Below are 11,022 nucleotides of genomic sequence, written 5' to 3' on the forward strand. Positions count from 1 at the left end.
TAAAGGTACGAGTACCTCCTTTCTTTTTTCAAAATAGTCATTACATCAGACCTTCTCCTCGCATCGAGACTAGCGGCAAGGTTCAGGGGAAGAGATAGGTAAGACTGCAAAAAGCCCATGCCCAGACGGCTACGGTAATTTTGCTAACTAGCACAATCAAAATTTCCTCTAAACACCTTGGGCCCTACAGTCTTAACAAACAGAAGGGTCGAATCGTGTAAATCTTTCCTCATTGCAAAAAGGAAGAAGGTAAGATCAAATAAATGAAACAAAATTGTGAAACAAAGTCGCGAATCCATTTTCAGACACAAAAGTACTGACACTTGTTCACATATTATGGATAAATGTTTATCAAACTTATTAAACTAACTACTTCCGTGAAGGGAGAACCATTTCTTTCAGCCTGTTCACCAGGTTCCACGCAAGGGGAGTCACCGCCCTCTCAATCTCGTCCAGCTCAGGGTCTTCATAGACAGGCGCGAAGCCTTGGCTCATTACCTCCAAGTTGATCTTCTGATCATAATGAGAACGGGCAACAGCGAAGGCTTGGGTGATCCAGGCATGAAAGGCGTCCTCCTCAAGCTGGCCCACCCGTGCCGTGATACCAGTGGCACAAATTGGGAGGGAGCTGATCCCCTCTCCTTGTGCCACCTGCAGGTCGTCGCAGACCACCACGACAGCAGCATGCAAAAGATCGTGCTGATCGCTTTTGGCCCGAAGGATCCCCCGCACCTCAGCAAGTTCCATGCCCAGCCCGACAGAAACTTCCTCGGCCTCCAACCTTTGGGCCACCGCATCTCCAAGATCCACCCAGAGGGCCACGACCTCCCAATGAGCGTTGCCGCGCTCTCGGATGGCCCGATCGCTCTCCTTGTTCGCCGTGCTGCGCTCCGAGCGAAGTCATTCTTCGATTCGGCGCAGCTCGTCCCGCTCCCCGCATAGCCTGGTTTGCCCTCTGCTGCAGGGCTGCAGACCTTTCCTTAGCCTTCTGCCGGAGATCCTGCTCCATCTCCAGCTCAGCCAGGACCTCGATGGCCCGCTGACTGGCCTCGGTATCCTTCTGGAGCAGCTCGTCCTGCTCCTTTTGGATCCTGGCGACTGCCTCCTCGTCTAGCTTCACCCTCGCCGATAGGTCTTCAAACATCCCATGGATCTCCTTCGTGTCCCGATGCGCCTCAGCCTCCCGCTGCTGGGCGGTAGCGAGCTGCGTGCCCACATCTCCTCACAGCTGGGCCTCCTTGGTAAGGCGATCCTTTCCGCTTTTTGCTCACAGAGGAACAGGGATTTGTTCCAGCTACGAGCAACGATACACTGAAAAGAGGATCGGTATCAAAAATACGAAAACACAAGAATACATGAAGAAAAGAGAAAACGAGGTAGAAGATTAAGTAGATACCCGGCTAGTAGGAACGAGGATTTCACGCAGGATGCCACTGGCCTGGCTCAAGGCATCCATCATAGCCGAGAACCCGATGTCAAGATTCTCCCACTCCATGCTCTCGGCAGCATCGTCAAGCGAGAAAAGAGTCAACGTTAGGTCCTCAGCGACCATCCACTAGAGCGGCGGCTCACCCCGCACGGGGGAGCGGCTGCCCCCCGACAACAGGGCTGAGGGCGACCTCCAGCTGATCCTCTCCACCACAGCCACGACGCTCGGAGACCCTCCGGACGTGTCCTCCTCCATCTGGCCCGCCTCGGGAGCTGCAGCATGGGCCGTAGGTGGCGCGGATTGCGCCGCCCCCTTGGATGCCACCATGGCAACATCCAGCCCTGCTGGGCTTGTTGCGGTCATGGTCACCTCCGCCTGGGCCTCCGGTGGCCCGAACTACGCCGCTCCCTCAGATGCCACAGTGGCTGCGTCTGACTATGCCTAGCTCATCAGGGTTGGGGGTGATCCGGCCGCATCCTCCTTCGTCTGGCCTACGTCAGGCGCCATCGCTTGGGCCGCTAGAGGCACGGATTGCGTCGCCCCCTCGGACACCACCGTGGTGGCGTTCGGCTGCTCCTGGCTTGGAGCGGTCACGGCCACCACCACTGGTGACACCAAATCCTCGGCTAGCGGTGTCGTGCCCACCACGGAAGATGCCACCTGCTCGACGACCACCGAGGGCGCGGGCGCCACCATGGGCACCGCCGGATCGGCCAATGAGGCCACAGCATCAACGTCGCTCCTACCCGAAATAGGGGCGACGTCGGGCAGCACCGTCCGTCCCGCCTGAAGGGCAAGGCTCTTCTTGGGCGCCAGCCCCAGAGAGCGGCCCTACCGCAAGAATCTGCAAGAGGGAAAAAGGCATAAGGTCGAAAGAGAAGAATAAAAAGGGGGAAAACAAGGGAATCAGTGGCCTACTCTGACGCCTTGGGGCAGCAGGAATGTTTTGGGGACAAACCCCTAGACCCATGCACAGACTTGTCTGGGCAGGACCGCTTCGAGCCTGCTCCCTGCTCCTGAGCAGGGGGCTCGCCTCCCTTATCTCCGAGGGCACGGCAACGGAGCCGCCCCTCTCCGTCGATGCCTCGAGGGCGGCAGCCGTTCCGCCTCCCATCCACAGATCCTCCGGCGGCACCCTGGGTGGGGCGGCATATTCTTCGGCTCCCTCCGACCCCGTGGATGGGCCGATGGCTCGGCCCACCTCCACTGATCTCACGGACTCACTTCCCTCCGCATGGAATAGGAAGGGTCCCTACATGGGTCGGTGGGCGTCTGTCAGCATATCCTCGTCCACCAGGACGTCCCAATCCACACCGGTGGCTACCTCATTGTCGTCATCATCATCGTCATCACTGCCTATCTCCTCTCCTCGATCACGCGCTTGCCGCTTCCATAACAGCTTCTTCTTCCTGAGCTCCGTCGACTTTTTGTCCCACTCAGCCGCGATACGGTTCGCTTTTGCCAGGGTCTTATCCTTCTGCAATGGAGCCGGGCTATCCTTGAAGAATAGTCCCCCCGACTGATCCCGCCATCCCTAGGGTCAGCTTCAAGGGGTCAGAAATTCAAGTAAAAAAGGAGTTCGGCGAAGGAAAACTTACAAAATTAATAAACCCTGGTTCCGGCCGCATTGGGGGATGCCCCGGCACCGGGAACACGAAATCGAGGATGACGCCAGCGGTATCCTTTGAAGGCTCCATCGCCTCCTTGATGCACTACGCCACCTCAGACGGAGGCACCGCCTCGTCGACAAGCACCGTCCCTTTGGACGGCGCTCCAGGCACCATCTGGTGCAGGGGAAGCACGCTCGCCATCAGTGGCGCCACCCTCCTTGATTGGTAGGCGTCGATGATCCCTGAACCCTTCACGCCCCTATCCTTCAAAGTTTGGAGGGCAGCAAGAAGGTCGTCGATGTTCTTCTTCTCCTTGATTGGGACGCCCCACCTCCACGACCCCGGGGCCTCCTTGATGACGCACCCAGAGAAGACTGGCAAGGGGGTGGCGGCGTCATCCTTGACATAGAACCATTGCAAATGTCACCCCTTGTTGGAGGTAGATAGACGCATTTGAAAGGTCCTAATGGCTAGAGGGGGGCTGAATAGCCTAATAAAAATTTCTACAACAACACTTAACAAAAGGTTAGACAATTATGAGGCGAAGCAAGTGTTGTGCTAGCCTACTCAAAATGCAAGCCACCTATCACAATTCTAGTTTAGATAGTGTCGATTCACACAAAAGGTATGACACTACCCTATGTTAGTGTGCTCTCAATGGCTAACTAAAGAGCCACACCAACCAACCAAGCAAGCTCTCACAACTAGTTACACTAAAGAGCTTGTCAACTAGTTTACGATAATGTAAAGAGAGTGATCAAGATAGTTATATCGCCATGTAGAGGAGTGAACCAATCAATCACAATGATGAATAACAATGAAGACCAATCACCTCGGAATCAAAGGATAAACACAATGATTTTTACCGAGGTTCACTTGCTTGCCGGCAAGCTACTCCTCGTTGTGGCGATTCACTCACTTGGAGGTTCACGCGCTAATTGGCTTCACACGCCAAACCCTCAATAGGGTGCCGCACAACCAACACAAGATGAGGATCACACAAGCCATGAGCAATTCACTAGAGTACCTTTTGGCACTCCACCGGGGAAAGGTCAAGAACCCCTCACAATCACCACGATCGGAGCCGGAGACAATCACCACCCTCCGCTCAACGATCCTCGCTGCTCCAAGCTGTCTAGGTGGCAGCAACCACCAAGAGTAACAAGCAAAATCCGCAGCGAAACATGAACACCAAGTGCCTCTAGATGCAATCACTCAAGCAATGCACTTGGATTCACTCCCAATCTCACTATGATGATGAATCAATGATGGAGATGAGTGGGAGGACTTTGGCTAGGCTCACAAGGTTGCTATGTCAATGAAAATGGCCAAAGATGTGAGCCATAGCCGGCCATGGGGCTTAAATAGAAGCCCCCACGAAATAGAGCCATTGTACCCCTTCACTGGGCACACTATGCTCTGACCGGATGCTCCGGTCCAACTGACTAAACGCCAGCCCTCAGCGTCCGGTCGCCTGATGGACGCCACGCGTCACCAGCTTCAAACGTTGTTCGTCAGATTTCAACGGCTACGAAGCTGACCGGACGCTCCGGCAAAACGGACCGGACGCTGGAGCCTCAGCGTCTGGTCGAGTACAGTAAGGGTCAAAAACCGGTTTTCCTCGACCAGACACGTCCGGTCCACCTCGACCGGATACAGCCCAATGTCTGGTGGTAAACCCTAGCCACTGTACCACCAAGTCAGCATGACCGGACGCAGGCAGTCAGCGTCCGGTGCATTTGGATCCAGCGTCCGGTCACTTGTCCGACGCTGGCATCTCCTCCGTTCTCTTCACCCTTGCTCAAATGTGCCAACAACCAAGTGTATCACCATGTGCACATGTGTTAGCATATTTTCACAAACATTTTCAAGGGTGTTAGCACTCCACTAGATCCTAAATGCATATGCAATGAGTTAGAGCATCTAGTGGCACTTTGATAACCGTATTCCGATACGAGTTTCACCCCTCTTAATAGTATGGCTATCAAACCTAAATGTGATCACACTCTCTAAGTGTCTTGATCACCAAAATAAAATAGCTCCTACTCATTATACCTTTGCCTTGAGCTTTTTGTTTTTCTCTTTCTTCTTTTCAAGTTTAAGCCCTTGATCATCGCCATGCCATCACCATTGTCATGTTATGATCTTCATTAGCTTCTCCACTTGAAGTGTGCTACCTATCTCGTGATCACTTGATAAACTAGATTAGCACTTAGGATTTCATCAATTCACCAAAACCAAACTAGAGCTTTCAATCTCCCCCTTTTTGGTAATTGATGACAACCCTTATACAAAGATATGAATTGAAATTCAATTGAATCCATGTTGCTTGCCCAAGCATATTTACCATGTGTAAAAGGATATGGACAAGTTTCATGAACCCCAAATGGTAGCAATTGCTCCCCCTACATATGTGCTAAGAGTTTGGATTGAAGCTTGCACATATGCTTAGATAGGAAATATAGGAGTCAAAGTCTACCAAATGATGCTAAGGTATAAAAGATGGACCTTTGAAGCGTGATACCAATCAGAGTGCACCATTATACCATCCTTAGCACCATGCTTAGCTCAATACCACTAGGAAACATACTTTAGAAAGATACCACTTGTAAAGACTTACTTGGAAATGAAAATTATCTAGTGATTTCTTTTCATCATTCAATCTTACAACTAAACATTCATCACACAAGCATGGATGTTTAACTTTAATACTTGTGCCATGCAAGCAAACATATGAAATGCACATACAAATGCACCATACAAGTTCATGAGCTTGCTCCCCCTACTTGTGTGCTCAAAATGTTAATTGATTCCTTTCCTTTGTCATATCTCTCCCCCTATGTCAAGTTCTCCTCCTTTGTTGTCTTTTGATTATCTTAGTACACTAATATCTTTGTTTTTCTCCCCATGTACTAGTATCTTTGTTTCTCTCTCCCTTTGTCATCAATGACCACAAAGGTTCTAAATATAGATAGTATTGATTGTAGGGTCAAGATTATCAATGTCAATCAATGGAGTGAGGATTATTTTCCCATATTTGGTTTAGTCTAGATTATTTGCCAAAGATATTTAACTCGGTTTGATCCAAGGACAAGCTTCTTCACACCTCCAAATAAGGGTTATCTTGTACCATGTTGAGTTAAACACTTATAGCTCATTTTCTAGTTTAAACACTAGGTTTACAAGCCCATAAACATGTCATATGCTATCACTAGATCAAATCAAACATAGAAGCAATAGTGATACCATATAAACATCAAATTCATTTGATTTTCATGAATGAGCCTAATAAAATAGAACCATTTGAAAGGTCCTAATAAGATTGAAAATATGACTAGATGCACTAAACATGTCCTTAGTAAGGATGTATGCCATGCCAATCAACTTTTACCTTGGATTGCTCGAAGGAGAGGCATGTCATGTAAATGGGGGGTGCATCAACACATATTTGAGAAATCCAATATGTTCAACTCATTCCTTAGCTTGCAAAACCTTTTCTCATCCAATGGCTTGGTGAATATGTCGGCGAGTTGATCTTCGGTGCCTACACTCTCAATGCAAATGTCCCCTTTTTGTTGATGATCTCTTATGAAATGGTGGCGGACATCAATGTGCTTTGTTCTTGCATGTTGAACCGGATTGTTGGTTAGCTTGATTGCACTCTCATTGTCACATAGCAATGACACTTTTTTGAACTTGATTCCAAAGTCACTCAAAGTGGCCTTCATCCAAAGTACTTGTGCACAACAACTACCGGCGGATATATATTCGGCTTTGGCGATTGATAATGCAATACTATTTTACTTCTTTGATGACCATGAAACAAGTGATCTTCCCAATAATTGATATGTGCCCGAGGTGCTCTTCCTTTCAACCTTGCATCCCGCATAATCCGAGTCGGAGTAATCAACTAGCTTAAACCTTGCTCCTTTGGGATACCACAAACCAACATTTGGTGTATGCTTCAAGTACCTCAATATCCTCTATGTAGCCTTCAAATGACTTTCTCTTGGTGAGGCTTGAAATCTTGCACACATGCATACACTAAACATGACATCCGGCTTTAATGCGGTCACATAGAGTAGGCTTCCAATCATAGACCAATACAACTTTTGATCCACCATATTTCCACTTACATCACTATCCAAGTTGCCATTGGTTCTCATTGGTGTGCTAATGGCTTTACTATCAATCATTCCAAACTTCTTGATCATGTCCTTGATGTACTTGCCTTGACTTACAAAGGTACCATTCTTCAATTGCTTGATTTGAAGACCAAGGAAATAACTCAATTCTCCAATCATGGACATTTCAAGCTCATTAGCCATTATCTTTCCAAACTCATCATAAAATTCTTGATTTGTTGATCCAAATATGATGTCATCTACATAGATTTGCAATACAAATAGATCTTTTCCAATCTTCTTGATGAATAGAGTGGTGTCAACCTTGCCCATTGTGAACCCTTTAGAGAGTAGGAAATCCCTCAATCCCTCATACCATGCTCTAGGTGCTTGCTTCAAGCCATACAATGCCTTCTTCAACTTGTACACATGGTTGGGCTTCTTAACATCTTCAAAACCGGGAGGTTGCTCAACATATACTTCTTCATTGATATAACCATTGAGAAATGCACTCTTAACATCCATTTGATAGAGCTTGATGTTGTGGGCACAAGCATAGGCTAGCAAGATTCTAATTGCTTCTAATCTAGCAACCGGGGCATATGTTTCTCCAAAGTCAAGACCTTCAACTTGTGTATAGTCTTGTGCTACCAATCTTGCTTTGTTCCTTACCACTATCCCATCTTGATCTTGCTTGTTTCTAAATACCCATTTGGTTCCAATCACATTGTGTCCCTTTGGTCTTTCTACCAACTCCCATACTTGATTTCCTATGAAGTTATTCAATTCTTCATGCATAGCATTCACCCAATCAACATACTTTAAAGCTTCATCTATCTTCTTTGGTTCAATGGATGACACAAATGAGAAGTGTTCACAAAATGATGCCAATCTTGATCTTGTTTGTACACCTCTTGAAATATCACCAATTATAGTGTCCAAAGGATGATCTCTTGCAATATTGGTTGGTTGGAGGATTGGAAATTGATTGCTTGCACTTGCTTGATCATTGGGTTGAGATGATGTACTAGCCACTTGATCTTGTTCATTGTCATGAGATTCACTTGCACTAACTTGATTTGTATCATCTTGCACATTTGAGTTAGAGAGCACTTGCACTTGATCATCTTCATCATCATTCACTTGCCTAGGCCTCAATTCACCAATATCCATGTTTTTCATGGCATTTGAAAGTTGAATGCCTCTAACATCTTCCAAGTTCTCATCTTCTACTTGTGAACCCTTGGTTTCATCAAATTCAACATCATGAATCTCCTCAAGATCACCACTATCCAAATTTTAAACTCTATATGCTTTGCTTGTAGTGGAGTAACCAAGTAGGAATCCTTCATCACATTTCTTGTCAAACTTGCCCAATCTAGTGCCTTTCTTCAAGATATAGCATTTGCAACCAAAGACCCAAAAATATGTAATGTTGGGCTTTCTACCATTCAAGAGTTCATATGGTGTCTTCTCTTTCAATCGGTGACAATAGAGGCGGTTGCTACAATAGCAAGCCATGTTGATAGCTTCGGCCCAAAAGGATTGACTCACATTGTACTCACTAAGCATAGACCTTGCCATATCAATAAGTGTTCTATTCTTCCTCTCAATAAGGCCATTTGATTGGGGTGTGTACTTGGCCAAGAATTGATGTCTAATTCCAAATTCATCACATAACTCATCAATTCTAGTATTCTTGAACTCACTACCATTGTCACTTCTAACTCTCTTGATGGTTGTTTCAAACTCATTGTGAATGCCCTTGACAAATGATTTGAATTTTGCAAATACATCACTTTTGTCCACTAGAAAGAATACCCAAGTGTATCTAGTGTAGTCATCCACTATCACAAAACCATATTTGTTACCACCAATGCTAGTGTATTGTGTTGGCCCAAACAAGTCCATGTGCAATAACTCAAATGCCTTACTAGTGCTCATCATGCTTTTCTTAGGATGGGTGTTTCCAACTTGTTTTTCGGCTTGACAAGAGCTACAAAGCTTATCCTTTTCAAATACAACATCTTTTAAGCCTTTAACTAAGTCATGCTTAATCAATCTATTCAATTGTTTCATTCCAACATGACCAAGCCTTCTATGCCATAACCAACCCATGCTAGACTTAGTGAACAAGCATATAGATAATTTAGCTTCACTAGCATTGAAATCAACCAAGTATAGATTCTCATATCTAAAACCTTTGAAGATCAAATTAGAGCCATCTACACTTATAATCTCTACATCATCTATCCCAAATATGCATTAGAATCCAAGATCACACAATTGTGCCACAGATAACAAATTGAAGTTCAAGCTTTCTACTAGCAACACATTGGATATGCTCATGTCATTTGATATTGCAATCTTACCAAGCCATTTGACCTTGCCTTTGCCATTGTCACCAAATGTGATACTATCATAACCATCATTGTCATTTGTGTTGATTGAGTTGAACATTCTTGCATCACCGATCATGTGTTGAGTGCACCCACTATCAAGAACCCAATGTCTTCCTCCGGCTTTGTAATTGACCTACAAAAGAAGCTTAATTCTTTTTAGGTACCCAAACTTGCTTGGGTCCTTGAAGGTTAGTCACTAGGCTCTTTGGTACCCAAATGGCTTTCTTCTTTGAGCCCATCCATGGTTTACCAATGAACTTAGCCTTTACACCATTTGTACCCTTAGTAAGCATATAGCATGAATCAAGCTTTATGAAGGATACATTAGCATTTTTGCTCTTATTTTTGCATTCTCGCTCTTTGTGACCAACTTGCTTTCAACTAGTGCAAAACCGACCATTGTTCTTCACAAAACTAGTCTTGTGATGAGCAAAGGCCGCCTTGCCTTTCTTGGGGGTATAGCCCAATCCCTCTTTGTAGAGAGAAGCTCTTTGGCTACCCAACCACATAAGCAAGCGGTCCTCACCACCATAAGCCTTAGCCAAGGTGTGAGTGAGCTTAGTGACCTCCTTCTTGAGGTTCTCATTATCAACTACTAGTGAGGCATCACAAGTGAGACCATCACTACTAGATGAGGTAGAAGTGGAAGTGCTACAAGAAGAGTTAGTAGGAGCAACAATGATAGGCATAGATAGTGATTCATCAATTATATCACAAGTTAAACCTACATTGCAAGTTTCAACATGCTTCCTTTTATTTTGCTCATCAAGCAAAGTGGAATGAGCCTTTTCAAGCTTTTTGTGAGCTTTGCCAAGCTTCTCATTGGCTTCCTCTAGCCTCTCATGAGATGCATTGAGCTCATCAAAGGCTTGCTTAAGGGCTTTTAGTTCCTTACGCAAGCTTTTGCATTCCCTTCTCTTGATATCAAAGTGTTCTCTAGCATCTTCTAGCATGTCAATTAATTCATCCTTAGTAGGTTCATCATCATCACTATCACTATCATTTTCATTTTCATGTTCATTATCATCAACATGTTCTTCATCACTTTCATCACCACAAGATTGTACCTTAGTGGCCTTAGCCATGAAGCATGATGAAGATTCGAAGAGAGAAGGCTTCTCATTGATGGCAATGCTTGCAAGAACCTTCTTCTTGGTGGTCTTGTCATCATCACTATCATCATCATCATCACTTGAGGAAGCATCACTATCCCAAGTGACTACATATGAACCACCCTTCTTCTTCTTGAAGGCCATCTTGTCCTTCTTCTCTTTCTTTTCCTTCTTGTCCTTCTTCTTGTTCTTCTTGTTGTCATCATCATTGTCACTATTATATGGGCATTGAGCAACAAGATGATCTTTGCTTCCACACTTGAAGCACCTTCTTGACTCTTCTTTGTTCTTGAATGAAGACTTATTTCTTCTAGCACGGTAGCCCTTCTTCACCATGAACTTGCC

This window comes from Miscanthus floridulus, chromosome 10 (assembly GCF_019320115.1).
Source record: "Miscanthus floridulus cultivar M001 chromosome 10, ASM1932011v1, whole genome shotgun sequence".
Taxonomy (NCBI): Eukaryota; Viridiplantae; Streptophyta; class Magnoliopsida; order Poales; family Poaceae; genus Miscanthus; species Miscanthus floridulus.